The sequence below is a fragment of the Arachis hypogaea genome, chromosome 5, assembly GCF_003086295.3.
Source record: "Arachis hypogaea cultivar Tifrunner chromosome 5, arahy.Tifrunner.gnm2.J5K5, whole genome shotgun sequence".
Classification (NCBI taxonomy): Eukaryota; Viridiplantae; Streptophyta; class Magnoliopsida; order Fabales; family Fabaceae; genus Arachis; species Arachis hypogaea.
In genome coordinates this window covers 81823707-81842963 of record NC_092040.1, presented here as the reverse complement: position 1 = coordinate 81842963, position 19257 = coordinate 81823707, and the positions used below count along the sequence as shown (strand labels likewise).

The 19257-nt window shown below is 35.4% G+C and overlaps 1 pseudogene; it reads left to right on the top strand.

The window, feature by feature from the left end:
• The first annotated feature begins 698 nt into the window (after nt 1-698).
• On the top strand, nt 699-15885 carry LOC112803618 (respiratory burst oxidase homolog protein D-like; annotated as a pseudogene).
• Nucleotides 15886-19257: the final 3372 nt, after the last annotated feature.

Here is a 19257-nt window from a genome sequence, read left to right as displayed (position 1 = left end):
ATATTTTAAGAACTAAATTAATGCTTGCAATATCAAATTATTTTAACTATTAATTATTGCAAGATCTTAAAAATCGGATCGAACTGGTCAATTCAATTAAGTTAATTGAAAACCGATCACATGATCGATTTAGTTGACTTTAAAAATTATTTTGCAAAAAATTAGTGTAAAATCGGCTAAACCAATTGTTAACCAGTGAACCGTTCAAATTTTTAAAAGTACCAGTTTTGAAATATAGGTTCAAAACGGTGGTGTTTTGACAGAAAAAAAAACCAAAAGAACCCAGTTACCACATAAGCACCCGATAACTTGTGATCCAACCCCTTATGTTGAGACCTCAGTCCTTTTCCCATCACTCACCAGCCACCACACTTCAACTCTAAATTCCTAATTTCACATCCAAGTTCCAATCTTCATCCAACTCCAACAGAAGCCAACCGCAGCTCACCACTCCTCTTCCACACTCACCGCTCCTTTTCCTCACTCGACGCTAACCATTCGAGAGCCATCAGTCGTCTTCGCTGCGTGCTCAGATCGATCGTCATCATCGTCCTCCCGTCGCTCACCACGTGGTGGAGAAGGTATATATTCAGAGGGTTAGGGTTCCAATTTTAGGTTTTCAATTTGGGGGTTTGGATATGTTGCAGCGCGGGTGAACTCTCATACCCTCATTTCTCCTTTTGTTCCACTTGATTTTCTTTGGTGCTATTGTTGTTAGAACCGCTTCCATTAAAATGAAGCAGGTTTCTCAAGAACTCAAGCGACTCGCTTCAATTTCTTCCAAACAAACAGCACCTTCTTCTTCTTCTAATGCTGCTGCTGTTGCAAGAAGAGGACACTACGATAGGACTAAGTCTGCGGCTTCGAGTGCTCTCAAGGGACTTAAGTTCATCGCTAAGGGTGGCGGCGGTGGTGGTGGTGGCAGTGTCGGTGGTGCAGGGTGGCATGAAGTGGAGAAGCAGTTTGATGTTCTTACTACTTCAACTAATGGATGGCTTCATCGTTCTCTCTTTGGAAAATGTATAAGTAATAATTAAAATTGAAGAGTTCATAACAAATCTGCACTATTTTTTTGTTGTTGCTTTCTAAGTGTTTGTGAAATTGTTTGTGTGTGTGTGTGTGAGTGAAATACGGACTTGTTCTGAGTAGTTTTCTTTTAGGAAGTGTTTGGGTAACTATGGTTCGAATTTGTTGAATTGTTTGTATATAGGGATGAGCAAGGAATCTGAGGCATGCTGGCATATTTTTTATTCTTTGTCTAGGAGGAAGGATATTCATGGGGATTCAATTAGCAAGGCACAATTGAAGGACTTTTGGGACCAGATTTCTGACCAGAGTTTTGATTCCAGGCACAGAACCGTCTTTGACATGTAACTAATTCATTACCTCTTTACTTAATTTTAGAACTAGGAAAAGAAATTGGTTGGTATTTTCTTTAATTCTCACCATTAAGTATGTTAACCTTCATTTGGAATAATGCAGGGTTGATAAAGATGCAGATGGAAAAATCACCGAGGAAGAAATTAAAGAGGTTTATATGAATTTTCTTTTTAAATTCATCAACAAAAAAAGAAATTAAAGAGGTTTATATGAAGTAGTTTTTATCGGCAACCTTTTTTCCTTTCCTATCTTTGCATTTTGTTCTTATGAGAATAAGAGTTTCCTTGATCACAAATGATCAATTCTGTTTTCAGATCATCTACCTTAGTGCCACAACAAACAAACCCTCAAACATACAGCAGCAGGCTGAAGAATATGCAGCTTTGATCATGGAAGAACTAGACCGTGAAGAGACAGGATTTATCATGGTATTCACATCATCCTATTTCAGATCGTTTTGGTATAAAACTTATCAAAATTAAGTAAAATTAGTCACTATTACAGTTTCATATATAGATAAGTACTTATATTTCAAATCATAACTCATAAGTATGAAGTTGTTTTATATTTAAGATGATGAGAGGGACTGATTTCACTTGTATTTAGGAAATTAGATCAAATCCATAAGAAAAATTTGACATAGACCAAAATCATAAATAGCTAACTCTAGAAGTGACTAGAAATTTATTTGAAAAGAAAAACAAAAACTCCATATTACTCATGTTTGATGGTTTCAGTGGCTAAGAGAAGGGGGGGTTTGAATCTTAGCCCCCTTTTTGCTTGATTACACTTTCTGGTCTTTGAGGAGACTTTTCTGTTTTTGTCTCGTCCCTAGCCACGAGACTTTTTATTTTTGTCTCGTCACTTTGCACGAGATATTTTTGGTTTTAGCTCTTGTGCAGTAGAAACACAAATGGAGAAGTAGAGAAAGAAGATTACACCCAGATATATCCTGGTTCAGCTGCTAAGTGCAATGCAGCCTACATCCAGTCTCCATCACAACAATGATGGAATTTCACTATAATCAACCTGATTACAAACTATAAAGTGCTAACCCAACTTACAAGGGGATTTCCACAAAATCATGAAACACAACATAGATGAACAAAGGAACTCTAAGGACATCTATGACTTTTTCTTTTAATTTTGCACTCTCTGCCTTTTTCCGCTCTATGGCTTTTTCATACAAACCTCACTGTTTTCCTTTTTCCATGAGACTCAAGACATGACAAAATTAAACAGAAAAATACAAAATAGAATACGTTGAAGGAGAAGAAAATCTGTAAGCTTAAGTAGCTATGAGACTTCTGTGCTTTGCACTCTCAAACTTTCTCCTTGAATCAAACCGTAACTGTTCACCCCTTCTATAGAGAAAAGAAGCCTTCACAGTTGAAACAAAACCAAGTTTAACTTCTTTTCCATCACACATAAATCGGTTCGGCCACTGAGAGAGAAGAGGTAACTCATACAAAACCCAACATGCAAATACCTCTAGTTCTTCCTTGGTCATCACTCTTCATCAATCCGAGCGCTCCATCCTTGGCTTGCTCTCCAAGATGGATTTCTGGCCCTTGATGCTTCACGATGATGATGGCTTCATTTGCTCCAATCTCTGCTTCTTCCATCACTTTGTCACTCTAGATACTTCCTGTGGTGGTTGAGCAGAATCAAAGACAAGCCATGCGTCCAAGAATCTCCTCCTTGCTGGCCGAATCTTCTTCTTTCTTTTTGGGTATGAAGAGCTCGAGATTACCTCACTAAATCTTACCATTTTTGGTGAAAATCTCAACCACAACATACTTTTATTTTGTTATATTTTCTTGCCATCATCATGATGGTCTTGTAGTGTGTTCTTTCTTCACTTCGGTAGCTCATTTTTGCTTCCATGGTTTCCTGGATAATGACCAAAGGAAAAGAAAGAGATGAGAGAGAAGAAACAAATGGAAGAGTAGCAATTAAGTCAAATTAAGTGTAGAAAGTTGCTTTTACTTCCATTGCTTGTGTATCGTGCAGCACAAAGCAAATCAATCATGTCACTCATACTCTCTCTCATTTATGTTTCCAATGCATGTATTAACTCTTCTAAATAAAACTTTGAGTTTCATCACATGCTTAGAGAGGGGATTCGTTGAAGGCATCAGGCAAAATGCAACATTTGCTTTCCTGATGAATTTTGGATCAAGCATTGGATCTCTTAGCATAGATCTTGGGCTTGTAACAATAATAAAATCAATTTGGCCCAGTATAACAACTAGTTTCAGCAACAAATTAATTTGAACATTCAAGGCTGAGCTAATAATAAAACACTTGGGCTTGTCAATTTTGTTTCGGCCCAAAATCAATCCAGCCATACTCATCATGTATTCTTGCATCATATCAAGGCTGAGTATAATTGGGCTTGTACCAGAATTTTATTTTCGGTCCAATTAAAATTCTGCATCACAAAATTATTAATTAACATATGTTAGATGAAAAACAGATTAATAATTTTGTAATTTAATATTTCAATAATGTTTATTCATCATAAAAAATTAAATTAGAGTTTTCCAAACTCATCAATCTCCCCCTTGATGACAAACATTATTAAAATTGAAATGAAAAGAAATTTAAAGATTGAGTAAAGAATACTCCCTTTGAATTTGAATTTCTCCCCCTTTCTAAATGTCCCATGGCTCCCCCTTAATATATGCCATTTTTACGAAGAGAAGCACTAACCTGTAACATTTTAATCAAACTTCAAGTAATAATGTTATTTAGCATATTCATTACATGATGCTAAATGCTTGATTTATGAGTAGATTTAAATGATATACAAAACTTATTTGTTATCACAAATTTGATTTTCTGCTCAATCATACCATAATCAATCAAAATCTGTTATTGGCAGAAGACTTGCTGTTCAAAAATATTTTTCAATAAATCAGAGCAAACTTGGTAGGAAAAATATTTTTCAATCATGATTTAATCTTTCCAAACACAACAATTTTCACCATTAAGAACTAACGGAGCTGCCAAAAATAAATACAACATAAATTATTTTATCAAAGTAAGTAAAATGTATTATGAACACAGTAAACACATTTTACCCAGATAAACATCAAATAATGGCAGCAATCAAGATAATCTGAATGCATTCTCAATCATCATAAACCAATCATAAACCAAATGCATTGTTTAATTATCATCAGAGGTGATCATGAATTCTCACAGAATTTCATCCCCTGTTCCAGTTTCGGTTCCAGTTTCAATTTTGGAATCATTTTACTCCCCCTTTTGGCATCAAAGGGCACCTGCACAGAAAGTTTTTGGCAGCACAACAAAATATCCATAATAAAGTACCAAAAGTGTATCAAAGTCATAGAGCAGTGAGTATCAAGTCATGCCTCTACAAAATAAGATTTGAGCCTAAAGATGCCAATATCAAATGTAAACAGAGAAACAGTCATCAATCATCTGAAAGGTTGAATTCTGAGTCAGAATCTTCTTCTTTAGCATCTGTCCCCATCTCATCCTCAAAGCTTTGAACCATGAAGCTCACCCTTTCGTGACATTTCCTCCAGGCCTTTTCATTTTCATATGCTAACTTCCGGGAAACCTTGTGGGATTGAACCATTAACCTTGACATGTTGAGGAATTCATTAAGAACTTCCCTAATTGATGCAGTCACTTTGGAAGATTCAGGGGGACGACTCTCAAGATCGCTGAGTGATGGCTCGGACGGTATTGAGTGCTTACTTTTCTTACCCGAAACTTCTCCTCCTTTAATCATCGAGACCTTGTTCTCAACAGCTTCATTAGATAAATCAACCTTAAAATATTCAAAGATACATGTGAGGAACATTCCATAAGGAAGATTAGCCTTTTTTGTACTTTTAACTGCTTCCCACATATGACGTATCATAATATAAGCAAATGAAATTGGAGAAGAAGTAACAGGGACAAAGAGAATAATGGAGTCAGAAACTGTTACTCTGTGGTGAGAACCACTTTGCGGAGTGAGGATGTGAGTGATGATCCGGTGCAAAAGAGAGTTCTCAGGACCGAGTGCTCGATGGGTTGGAATTAATCCATCTAATCCAGAAAGATTTGTGCATATGTGTTGCAAGACGGTTTGCTGTGTGACTCCAACCTGATCATCCTATTTATTAATCATGTAAACTTTTGGTCCTTCATCTTCGTACCCAAGAGCAGCGCTTATGGTTTGAGGATTGAGAGTCATGTAAACGCGCTTAACGTAAGAATGAATTGAGCCATCAATCAAACGCATGTTTGCATAGAATTCTCGGACCAGCCCTGGGTAAACGAGTTTCTGAATGTAAACCAATGGGGTCCATTTCAGGCCACCGAACAGAGGGGAAAAGTTGATTCCTTTGGTTGCCAGATTTTCAAGATTTACCAAGTATGATGGGCAGAGATGATGTTTCAGCAAAACATCTTTGTGGAATTCGTAGAAGGCACAAGAGTAGAACCGAGAAGGATCAAAATGTGAGTGAGTTTTGTGAAATTTGTTCTTGAATTCTAGTGATTCCAAATTTGCAGGTTCTCTAGTATCATGTAACACAAAAATTTTCGTCTTCTGAGAGCCTTTTCCGGATGCATGTGGAGTGGATTTTTTGTGTGGTGATGGAGGGGGTGAGGTGTGTGATTCCTCTTCATCTTCTTCAACACTCGGTTGCTTGTTCTTTCCTGTCTTTCCTCTTCCTGAAGCTTTTCGAGCAATGACTTTCCGACACATAGTTTCGGTCTTTTTAGAGGGGTGTATGAGTAGAAGAGGATGTTGAATGAAGATGGATATGGGTGTGAGTTTGAGGTGATGAAAAGGGAGGACTTTTGGGAATAGAGGTTCGGCCACTTCTTCTAAGTGCCGTTTTCTTTTTCATAGTGAAGGGAAAGAATGGGGATGGAAGATGAAGTGATAACCGAAGGTGAGGTGAGTGGAGGGTTTAGAGGGCATTAAATGTTGATTGGAAAGAGATTGTGGAGGAAGTTAATGACCATTATGGCACGGTTATTAACCAAGGGATTTCTCCTTTTATTTGAAATAAGTTGAAAGGTGGTTTCCTAGAATCAAGGGATTAGATGGAGAGAGTGATCTGATTTGACAATAGCTACTTCCAATAAGATTTGATAAGACAACAAAAAGATTTTGATCATCCTAAAATGAGGGACCAACAAAAGGTCAAGGTGGGGTCAAAGAGATTTTGTAGGGCCCATGACAAATAAATTTTGCACAGTCTCCCCCTAGATCACATCCCTTCCTTCATTCTTATTTTTATCTCGTCCATTCCTACGAGACAAAAACAGAGCAGAATCAGAATTTCACAAATTTTCAACAGAAACAAGATCAATCATTCCCAAGCTTTTTCTTAATAAACAGAATCTGTCTTCACAGAGGGGTTTTGTAAAAATGTCAGCAAGTTGATCTTCAGATTTTACAAATTGAATATCAATAGTACCCTTTTGCACATGTTCTCTAATAAAATGATATTTGAGTGCAAAATAGGATTTTTTGAAATATTTATAGCACTCATGTTATCACAAAACAATGGTATACTATTGATTTTTAATTTGTAATCTTCCAACTGCGTTTTTAACTAAATTATTTGTGAGCAACATGCAGAAGCGGATATGTATTCAGCTTCAGCTGTGGATAGAGCTACTGTGGCTTGTTTTTTGCTTGACCACATGTTGAGTGAGCTTCCAAGAAAGCAACACATGCCAGAGGTGCTCCTTCTATCCACTCTATCTCCTGCATAATCTGCATCACAAAACCCTACTGCACAAAAGTCATCAGATTTTGGATACCACAAGCCATAATCACTTGTTCCCTTAATGTACCTAATGATGCGCTTAACAGCCGAAAGATGGGATTCTTTTGGGTGAGATTGAAATCTTGAACATACACCCACACTTTGAACAATATCCGGTCTAGAGGATGTAAGATACATTAGTGAACCAATCATTTCTCTATACCGTGTTTCATCCACATCTTTCCCATTATCATCTTTTTCATGTTTAGTGTTTGGATGCATTGGTGTTCCCATATGTTTAGAATTTTCTAGGCCAAACTTTTTGATAAGTTCTTTTGCATATTTTCCTTGGTGAATAAATGTACCACTAGGAGTTTGTTTAATTTGGAGGCCAAGAAAGAAAGTAAGCTCTCCTATTAAACTCATCTCAAACTCACTAGTCATGAGTTTTCCAAACTCTTCACACAAGGACTCATTAGCCGAACCAAACACAATGTCATCCACATAAACTTGAACTAGGAGAATATCATCATTAGATGCTTTAATAAATAAAGTTGTGTCCGTGGTACCCCTTTGAAATTGATTTTCTAGTAGGAAGGCACTAAGCCTTTCATACCAAGCTCTTGGAGCTTGCCTAAGGCCATAAAGAGCTTTTGAAAGTTTGAAAATATGATTTGGAAAATCTTTATGTTCAAAATCGGGGGGTTGTGCAACATACACTTCTCTATCAATAAAGTCATTAAGAAAAGCACATTTAACATCCATTTGAAACATTTTGAAACTCTTATGGGCAGCATAGGCAAGAAGCAACCTAATTGCTTCCATTCTTGCTACCGGAGCAGAAGACTCATCAAAATCTATACCCTCTTCTTGATCGTAACCTTGGGCCACTAATCTAGCCTTGTTACGAACAACTTGTCCATCCTCACCAAGTTTATTTTTAAACACCCACTTAGTACCCGTAACTTTCTTACCATCCAGATGAGGTACTAGCGTCCAAACCTCATTCTTGTCGAATTGAGCAAGCTCCTCTTGCATGGCTTTGACCCATGATGGATCTTCAAGAGCTTGTTTGACATTGCTGGGCTCCATTTGTGACAAGAGCACAACGTTGCTTGGTTCGGATTGTCTTTTGGTTGAGGGTCTTGTTGTTACTCCTTGAGAGGGATTGACGTTAGGATTTTTGCCAGTAAAAAATATCATAAAAACAGTCGCGTTGTAGATATAGTCTCTAAACCGACAAAAATCCCTTCGTACAAACGTTTTGGTTGTCACAAGTAACAAACCCCCTTGAAATTGATAACCGAGTATTCAAACCTCGGGTCGTCTTCTCAAGGAATTGCAGGGAGGTATGTTCTTATTATTGGTTATGAGTTTGTAAATTAGGGGTTTTAGAAATTAGGGAGCAGTATGTTGCATAAGAAGAAATAAAATAAATAAATAACTATATAATAAACTCTTGGCAAGGTATGAAAACAGGAAGTCATATCCTGGTTATCCTTATCAATTGTAAAGAGAATTGGATTCTTCTCCTACTTTGTTAACCTCTAACTATGAAGGTAAGTTAGGTGGATGAATTAATTCTGATTCCTCAGGTCCTAGTCTTTCCTTGGGAAAGACTAGAGTTATTGGAACTTGAATTAATTCTTGAAGAATTCCAATTTTCAATCAACAATGAGTTTGATAACTCAAGGGTCACCAATTATTTAACCAAAGCCGAAAGGGAAAAATAAATCTAAATTGAATTGCAAGCAATCTTAAACAGAATAAAACAATCATAATCTGAAATACCTCAAAATGCATTAATAAAAGAAATCAATTCTAACATGAAGTTCGTAAACCAACATTAACAAACTGAAATAAAATAATAGAATAAATAAAGAACCTGGGATTGAGAGCCACTCCTAAAACTAAGAGAAATCCTAAATCCTAATACTAAGAGAGAGGAGAGAACCTCTCTCTCTAAAAACTACATCTAAAACATGAAAAGTGAATTATGAGAGCCTCCCTATGAATGCATACATTCCCCCACTTTCTGGTCCGTACAGGTTGCGGAAAAGTGACGCGGCCGCATGGCTCACGCGGTCGCGTGGGTTGCGTTCCTGCCAGGTCACGCGTCCGCGTGACTCACGTGTTCGCGTCGCCTGGCGTCGTGGCAGCTATGACAAATTATATATCAAATTGAAACCCCGGACGTTAGCTTTCTAACGCAACTGGAACCACATCGTTTGGACCTCTGTAGCTAAAGTTATAGCCGTTTGAGTGCGAAGAGGTCAGGTTGGACAGCTTAGCAATTTCTCCAACTTATTGTATTCCTTCCACTTTTGCATGCTTCCTTCCCATCCTCCAAGCCATTCCTGTCTTATTATATCTGAAAACACTTAACACACATATCAAGGCATCTAATGGTAATAAGAGAGGATTAATAATAAGCAAATATAAGTCCAAAGAAACATGTTTTCAATCAAAGCACATAACTAGGAAGGCAAATGTAAAACCATGCAAATAGTATGAATAAGTGGGTAAAGAGTTGATAAAAACCACTCAGTTGAGCACAAGATAAACCATGAAATATGGGTTTATCAGGGATCACCAATGATAAAGTCATGAGGATGACCCCTCATGGACTTCCATTCTCTAGGCTTCTTTTGTGGTGTTGAGCTTTGATGAGTTTCCATTGGTCTCACTGTTTCAGTTTCTCGTGGTGTCTCAGGAAAAAAAATGGAAATGTCTCCTCTATTCTGACGAGACAAAACTGGACTAGCAGATTCTTCATTTTGGGCAGACTTGGGATTTTCTTTACTTGTTCTAGCTTCTTCACAATCTGAATCATCATCAATCACAGTATTGGAAATTAAATTAGAATCACAAAAAGTAACATGTATGGATTCCTCTATGGTTCTATGTTCTTTGAGATAAATCCTGTAGGCCTTGCTAGTGGTTGAGTATCCAACAAACATTCCTTCATAAGATTTTGGATCAAACTTCCCAAGATTTTCTTTGTTGTTAAGCACAAAACATTTGCATCCAAAAACATGAAAGTACTTAAGATTTGGAGGGGTTCCTTTCCATAGCTCATAAGGAGTTATTTTCAACCATTTTCTAATAATTGTTCTATTCAAAATATAGCATGCTGTATTTACAGTTTTAGCCCATAGAAATTTAGGAACCTCATTCTCGCATAACATAGCCCTAGTCATTTCTTGAAGGCTTCTATTCCTTCTTTCAACAACCCCATTTTGTTGAGGTGTTCTAGGGCATGAAAAATTATGAGTAATTTCAAAGTCATCATAGAATTTTTTAAAGTCTTGATTTTCGAATTCTTTTCTGTGATCACTTCTTAAATGAGCCACTTTTAAATCTTTTTCATTTTGAATTTTCTTGCAAAGGGTTGAGAAAGCATAGAAAGCATCATTTTTATGAGCAAGAAAAAGTACCCAACCAAATCTAGAGTAATCATCTACCACCACCAAACCATAGTGTTTACCTCCTAGACTTTGGGTTCTTGTTGGACCGAAAAGATCAATGTGTAACATCTCTAATGGCCTCTTGGTTGAAATTCCATATTTTGGTTTAAAAGAGGATTTAACTTGTTTGCCTAATTGACAAGCATCACAAGTAAGATCCTTATCAAATTTGATTTTAGGAATTCCTCTAACCAGATTTTTCTTCACTAGCTTAGAAATTTGGTACATGCGAGCATGACCCAACTTTCTATGCCATAGCCATTTTCAGATTCAAGAGATGTAAAACATGTTACATTTTGTTCTTTCAAGTCCTCAAGAGTTAATACATGCACATTGTTGCATCTCTTAGCTTCAAAAAGAATATCCCCAGTTTTTTCACAAACAACCAAGTACACAAATTTTCTAAAAATTACTTCAAATCCTAAATCACACAATTGACTTACACTAAGTAAATTATGTTTCAAACCATTTACAAGAAGAACATCATTTATACAAGATGAAAAGCTTTTACCAACTTTTCCAACGGCCACTATCTTTCCTTTTCCATCATCACCGAAGGTGACAAGTCCTCCATCATATTCATCAAGCTTTACGAAGAAGGTTGTCTTTCCGGTCATATGCCTAGAGCATCCGCTGTCCATGTACCACGTATTTTCCTTCCTCTTGGATGCTAGGCACACCTACAAAATAATCTCAAGTGACCTTAGGTATCTAAATTTTCTTGGATCCTTTCACGTTAAACCATCTCCTATGTCCCAAATCATTGTAATCAAAAATAACTTTGTAAACTTTATCACCAATCATTCTTTCACCAAAGAAACAGTGAACGGGAAAATGACCGCTTTGGTTGCATAACCTACAAAACCTTTGAGTTGCTATTTTGTTAAAGTATGTGAGATCTTGAAACCTTGTGTCATTGGATGAAGAAGCTCTATCTTTAAAAGAAGGTTTCTTATCAGATTTATAAAACCCCAAACTAGCTTTATCAAAGAGTGGTTTTTGACTAGCTAATATTTGATTTAGATTTTCAGAAATTTGAGTAAATTTGGCTAAGTCATTTTCAAGGCTTTTAACCTTTTTCAGCAACTCTTCATTTTCCTTAAAACAGTTTACATATGCAACTACCGAATGATCACTTTCACAACTTCTAAGTTGAGCTTTCAACTGCTTATTTTCTTCCACAAGATCACAAGTAGTTTCGGCCTCCCTTAGTTTTTCTTTGAGAAAATTATTTTCAGATTTAAGGATGGTGATTTGTTGTTCAAGATCTTGATTATCAAGAAGAAAGCATCTTATTTTTTCAGAGAGGTGATCTATCATAAGATGAAGGTCTTCAGTGTCAGGGTTTTGAAGGAATACCTGATCTATATGATTTGCCATGAGACAAGGCTGTGACTTGGTCTCAAATTCTTCATCACTGTCTGAGTCATTTTCCAAGTTTTCCCATGATACCATCAGACCCTTCTTCTTCCCCCTTTTTTGCTTCTCCTCCTTCTTTAAATTGGGACAGTCAAATTTGAAGTGTCCCATTTTCTTGCAGTTGTAACAAGTTACTTTGCTAAGGTCTTTCTTCATTTTCCTTGAGCTGCTGCTTTTGCCTTTGAACTTCACCATTTTCCTGAATTTTTTAGCAAACAACACAAATTCATTTTCAGAGGAGTTATCACTGGATTCATCATCCAGGGGGTTAGTTACAGAAGAAAAAGCAATTCCTTTCTTTTTTGACTCTTTTTTCAAATAAGTGTTTTCAAAAGCAAGAAAATTTCCTCTCAAATCATCAAATGTCATGGAATCAAGACTACTACTCTCAGAAATAATTAAAGCTTTTGTTTCCCACTCTTTAGTGAGACATCTCAACACTCTTCTCACAAGCACAGTATCTGAATGAGTGATTCCCATAGCATCCAAGCCAACAATGATGGTGTTGAACCGATCGAATAGTTTATCAATGGATTCTCCTTCCTTCATTGCAAACATTTCATACTCTCTATTTAACATGTCTATCCGAGTCTTTTTTACAATGGTGGTTCCTTCATGAGTGATTTGCAATTTGTCCCAGATTTCCTTTGCCGTTGTGCGTCGTGATACCCGTCGGTATTCCTCGAAGCTGATAGCACAGTTTAGTAGATTTACAGCTTTTGCATTTAGCTCCACTTTCTTCCTATCTTCCTCGGTCCAGCTTGCTTCTAGTTTAAGAGTGACTACTCCTTCAGCACTTGTGTTAGTAGGAAACTGTGGTCCTTCTAAGATGATATTCCAAAGCCTATAGTCTACTACTTGTACAAAGATCTTCATTCTCTCCTTCCAATAGGTATAGTTTTTCCCATTGAAGAGAGGTGGTCTATTGCTTGACTGTCCTTATGTAAGATTGTAGGACACTAGATTTGAGCCACTGCTTTCTGCCAATAGGATCTTTTCTCCAAGCTGCAAAGCTTGATCTCTATGAGACCAAGCTCTCATACCAATTGATGGTTTCAGTGGCTAAGAGAAGGAGGGGGTTGAATCTTAGCCCCCTTTTTGCTTGATTACACTTTCTGGTCTTTGAGGAGACTTTTCTGTTTTTGTATCGTCCCTAGCCACAAGACTTTTTATTTTTGTCTCGTCACTTGGCACGAGATATTTTTGGTTTTAGCTCCTGTGCAGTAGAAACAGAAATGGAGAAGTAGAGAAAGAAGATTATACCCAGATATATCCTGGTTCAGCTGCTAAGTGCAATGCAGCCTACATCCAGTCTCCATCACAACAATGATGGAATTTCACTATAATCAACCTGATTACAAACTGTAAAGTGGTAACCCAACTAAAAAGGGGATTCCCACAGAATCATGAAACACAACATTGATGAACAAAGGGACTCTAAGGACATCTATGGCTTTTTCTTTTAATTTTGCACTCTCTGCCTTTTTCCACTCTATGGATTTTTCATACAAACGTCACTGTTTGCCTTTTTCCATGAGACTTAAGACATGACAAAATTAAACAGAAAAATACAAAACAGAATACTTTGAAAAAGAAGAAAATCTGTAAGCTTAGGTAGCTATGAGACTTCTATGCCTTGCACTCTCAAACTTTCTCCTTGAATCAAACCGTGACTGTTCACCCCTTTTATAGAGAAGAGAAGCCTTCACAGTTGAAACAAAACCAAGCTTAACTTCTTTTCCTTCACACATAAACCGGTTCGGCCACTGAGAGAGAAGCGGTAACTCATACAAAACCCAACATGCAAATACCTCTAGTTCTTCCTTGGTCATCACTCTTCATCAATCCGAGCGCTCCATCCTTGGCTTGCTCTCCAAGATGGATTTCTGGCCCTTGATGCTTCATGATGATGATGGCTTCATTTGCTCCAATCTCTGCCTCTTCCATCACTTCGCCACTCTAGCTACTTCTTGTGGTGGTTGAGCAGAATCAAAGACAAGCCATGCGTCCAAGAATCTCCTCCTTGCTGGCCGAATCTTCTTCTTTCTTTTTGGGTATGAAGAGCTCGAGATTATCTCACCAAATCTTACCATTTTTGGTGAAAATCTCAGCCACAGCATACTTTTATTTTGTTATGTTTTCTTGCCATCATCATGATGGTCTTGTAGTGTGTTCTTCCTTCACTTCGGTAGCTCATTTTTGCTTCCATGGTTTCCTGGATAATGACCAAAGGAAAAGAAAGAGATGAGAGAGAAGAAGCAAATGGAAGAGTAGCAATTAAGTCAAGTGTAGAAAGTTGCTTTTACTTTCCTTGCTTGAGTATCGTGCAGCATAAAGTAAATCAATCATGTCACTCATACTCTCTCTCATTTATGTTTCCAATGCATGTATTAACTCTTCTAAATAAAACGTTGAGTTCCATCACATGCTTAGAGAGGGGATCCGTTGAAGGCATCAGGCAAAATGCAACATTTGCTTTCCTGATAAATTTTGGATCAAGCATTGGATCTCTTAGCATAGATCTTGGGCTTGTAACAATAATAAAATCAATTTGGCCCAGTATAACAACTAGCTTCAGCAACAAATTAATTTGAACATTCAAGGCTGAGCTAATAATAAAACACTTGGGCTTGTCAATTTTGTTTCGGCCTAAAATCAATTCAGCCATACTCATCATGTATTCTTGCATCATATCAAGGATGAGTATTATTGGGCTTGTACTTTTATTTTCAGCCCAATTAAAATTCTGCATCACAAAATTATTAATTAATATATGTTAGATGAAAAACAAATTAATAATTGTGTAATTTAATATTTCAATAATGTTTGTTCATCATCAAAAATTAAATTAGAGTTTTTCAAACTCATCAATGTTAATCTCATTTATTTGGCCAATTGGTGATTATAATTACTGCTTCATCAGCTGGATAGCCTAGAGATGCTCTTATTGCACGGACCAAGTCATTCTACAAGAGGTGATAGCAAGTACCTAAGCCAAATGCTAAGCTTGAAACTGAAGCCTACATATGAAGACAGTGCTGTTAGGAGGTGCTATACAAATACCAAGTACTTCATACAGGACAACTGGCAAAGAACTTGGGTTATGGCACTATGGATTTATGTGATGTTAGGTTTATTTGCCTGCAAATTCATACACTATAGAAGGAGAAAAGATGTATATCATGTTATGGGGTATTGTACATGCATGGCCAAAGGTGCAGCTGAGACACTTAAATTAAACATGGCTATTATCTTGTTACCAATTTGCCGGAACACTATTACTTTGACGAGGAATAAGACCAAGCTTGGCATCATGGTTCCTTTTGATGACAACCTTAACTTCCACAAGGTAATATTTTTCACTTGCCCAAATCTTTGTTGGGACTTGTGTGTTTTCACAAGTCAAATTGCAAAAAAAGTATGAAGAATATTTGGAGTGTTTCATGAATTAAAAGTGGCAAATTTGCTTCTCAAGGAAAGATTCTCTTGCTGAATAAATGTGTCACCACCTAAATAAAGTTAGTAGTACAAATAAAGCGAGGGTATATATGTTATTGTTCTTGCAGGTAATAGTTGTGGCAGTAGCAATTGTTGTTGGAATACATGCAATTTTTCATCTTTCTTGCGAATTCCCTCGCCTCCTTCGTGCAAGCCCTTAAAAGTACAAGCCGCACCTTGATTCAGGAGAAACAGGGTTAAGCTTCCTAAACCACTCAACAGTCTAATTGGCTTCAATGCATGTTGGTACTCACATCATCTCTTTGTCATTGTCTATGCCTCGTTGATTGTTCATGGAATCAAACTTTTCTTGACCAAAGAGTGGTACGAGAAAACGGTTAGTAACTTTAATCCCTTTTCCTTTGTATAAATTGCACTAACACTTTCTTGAGGTTAAAGTTAAATTATATACAACACATAATTTTTTTAATGTTTGCATTGACTTTGTTAGTGCTGTGTTTATAAAAGAAATTAATACCACAACTTACGATCTATAGAAATATTAAGTATTATATAACTTTAAATTGCACTAGAAATTCATTAAAAATTTAAAATGTACTATTGCAAATATCAAAATAGAGAAGTATTGTGTGTATTATTGTCTAATGTCAAGACTAGAGAGCAGCCATCGCAATTTACCCTTTTCCTATTTAGAATAAATTATTATTTTAAATCATAAAAGATCTAAGTGCTGACAATTTTATGCAGTGTGGACAAACCTCACATGAATTGCTTTGAAAGAAGTTTTATTAACTATTCTTACTCTAATGAAAAGCAACTTTGAAATTCTGCTTCTTTATGTTGTGACGTCAATGTCAATAAGTTGCCACTAGTCATGTCTAGTTTGTATCAATCAGATGCATCTTGATCTGATTTTCTGTAATTATCACCTAAATTTTAATTAATTTAATTGATTCATTCTATTTGAATGTTCTCGTGGATGATAGTATCCTTGAATCATCCTTTTACTAGTTGGAGTTGTTGATAAATGTTGGTTTCAATGTAACCTTAGTGGCTCATGAAATGACGAGGAGAGAGATTAACTATTTTATTAAGATTATAGGATGGCACTTGTTTATTACTTGTTAGTTAATGATAAAAAGGTCAATGTACTATAGAGAAAGCACTACTTATAGATGCTATTATGATGCATATCATTTTATTAGCATAAGGGTTCATACTAAAGTGACTTTGAGAATTATTTTCTTCTAATATGCTGCCTTATTGCTCATGAGATGGAATATGATAAATCAGGAATTCGCTATAAGTTCTGGCATGGATTTTTCTTTGGTTCCTTTTATTATGATTTATGGACTTATCTTGTATGATCATACTATCACTTCATATTTTGATGGATTTTTTATTGTGCATGGGTCTGATTTAGATAGTCTATTAGAGTAGAATAATGTAACATCTTCAGCCAAAATAATTGTTGGCTCAACACCTCTGAAGCAGAATCAGAGGCATAAAGGTAGTGCAAGGATTATTAGAAGCATACTCTCAAACAAAAAATTACGCCAAAGTTAGTTAGTCAGGCCTCAATCGGAGTAGGCAGTACCAACATCTGATCTATAAAAAGAAAGATAACCACTTCGCCTTGTACATGTGCAATTGATTTTGAAGTAATTTATTTTTAGAGAAATAAATTTTATTTTTAGAGAAACAATTTGTATTATTCTCAAACAGAAGATTTTATGGCTGCTAATTTATTATGGCAACCTAAATTTTGTTTAAGGATAATTTTTATTATTTAAAGAATATTGGATTGTATTATTATGTATTTATTTTTATTTTATAATAGTTTACTAATTTAATTAAAAATATAGGATTATATATATAATTACATTATTAAATATTAGATTTTAGAATATATATATATATATATATATATATATATATATATATATATATATATATATATATATATACAAGAAAATAAAAAAATAACAATGAGGGACCTAAGGCTACACTTATATATAGTAGCTATGGTATTAAAAAAAAAAGAGGGATCTAAGGCTACACTTATAAACGGTAGTCATGGTATACAATGTGGCTACGCTTTACAGGTGATGCAGTAGCACTGAAAACCGTAGCCTATTCTGGTAAAAATGGAAGCTGAAAAGCGTAGCCTTTAGTCCTAAACAGCATCACTTGAAAAGCGCACCTTATTCCCAAAAGCTAAAAGCGTAGCCTTTGGTGCAGAAAAGTATAGCCTTTGAGAATAACCAACAACTGAATAGGAATCACCCCCCAAAAAGCGTAGCCATAGCCCAGAAAGCGTAGCCGTAGCCTAAGGCATCATTTTTTTTCACTTTTAGCTACACTTTTCAAGTGTACCTGAATGGGTGTTTTTCTTGTAGTGTTTGGTTAATTATATGTAATCTCTACTGTATGTAATTTAATGTTGGATTTTGAATTTTGTTGTGATTGTTGTAATTGATGCCGTATGTTATTCACTAATTTGTAATTACTATTGTATGTAATTTAATTTTGGATTCTGAATTTAGCTGTAATTGTTGGCCTGACTGTTGTATGTAATTCTCTGAATTTTGCTGTAAATGTTGTAATGGCTGTTGTATGTAATTCACTAATTTGTTATTTATATATTGTATGTAATTTAGATGGAACAGACACAAAGTAATCAACAATTATAAGATATATAATGCCATCAAAATCTTAAACAGGTTCTTTTTGAAAAAATTTTAATCCAACTTAAGAATATTTCACTGTGAAATATGACAAGAATCACAAAACACAATATACATGTATCTTTTATTTAAATTTAAATATTTAAAATTATATATTAATTTTTTTATAATTTTATTTTATATTTAATTAAATCAATTCAATTACGATTTAATTTTTATTAAACTATTAAACCAATCACTCAACCCATTTAATGACCGATCCGATTTTCATAACCTTACTGTTACCCTAATAATGGTCGATAATCAATGTAGGTTTTAGATTCAAAATTTCACACAGCTAGCCATGCAAATTGTTTTGTCGTTTTTGTGACCTTAAGTTTTTTCAAAAGCTAAACAAGTCTCGGAATAGAACTTTCTAGCTTAGCTAGCTAATTAGCTATCCAGTGGAAATAAGGAATGTCAGTTCATTAATTCTAACCTTAGTAATAAAGAGCACATACACTGGTTAATTAAAAATTCAAAAAAGCTAAGTTAGTTACTGTATTAAGTATTTTAAAACTTTGTTTATAAAATTTTTCATTTTTGGAAAGAATACTTAACAAATATTCGTAAAACATTTGTTGACTAAACAGTTCAAGCTCTTCAGTATAATTCTAATCGATACCGATATATAGTTTTCAGACAAGAAGAAGAGATATAGATTATTGGATCAAAATGCATTATATCTTTTTAATATTGAATCTATTATGTTTCTTTTCATTGTAAATGACATTAAATTTATCTTTTTTTTTAATTCTATCACTTGTTTAAAAAAAAAGTTGAGTAATAGAATCAACAAAAACAACCATTTGTACCCATGAACTTTACGAACACTGACAAAAGTACCCATTAAAGAAGGAAACTAATGTTGTATCCATCAAAAATGGATTCTGTACGACAAAAGTACCCAAATCCTAAATATGTTGACTTTTTAATAAAATTCCAAAATTATCCCCACCATTATCTTCAACCCCTCCTCTCTTCTTTCCCAAATCTCAAACACCTCCATTGCCTAAAAACCCTAAAATCAATACCTAAAAATACCAAATTATCATT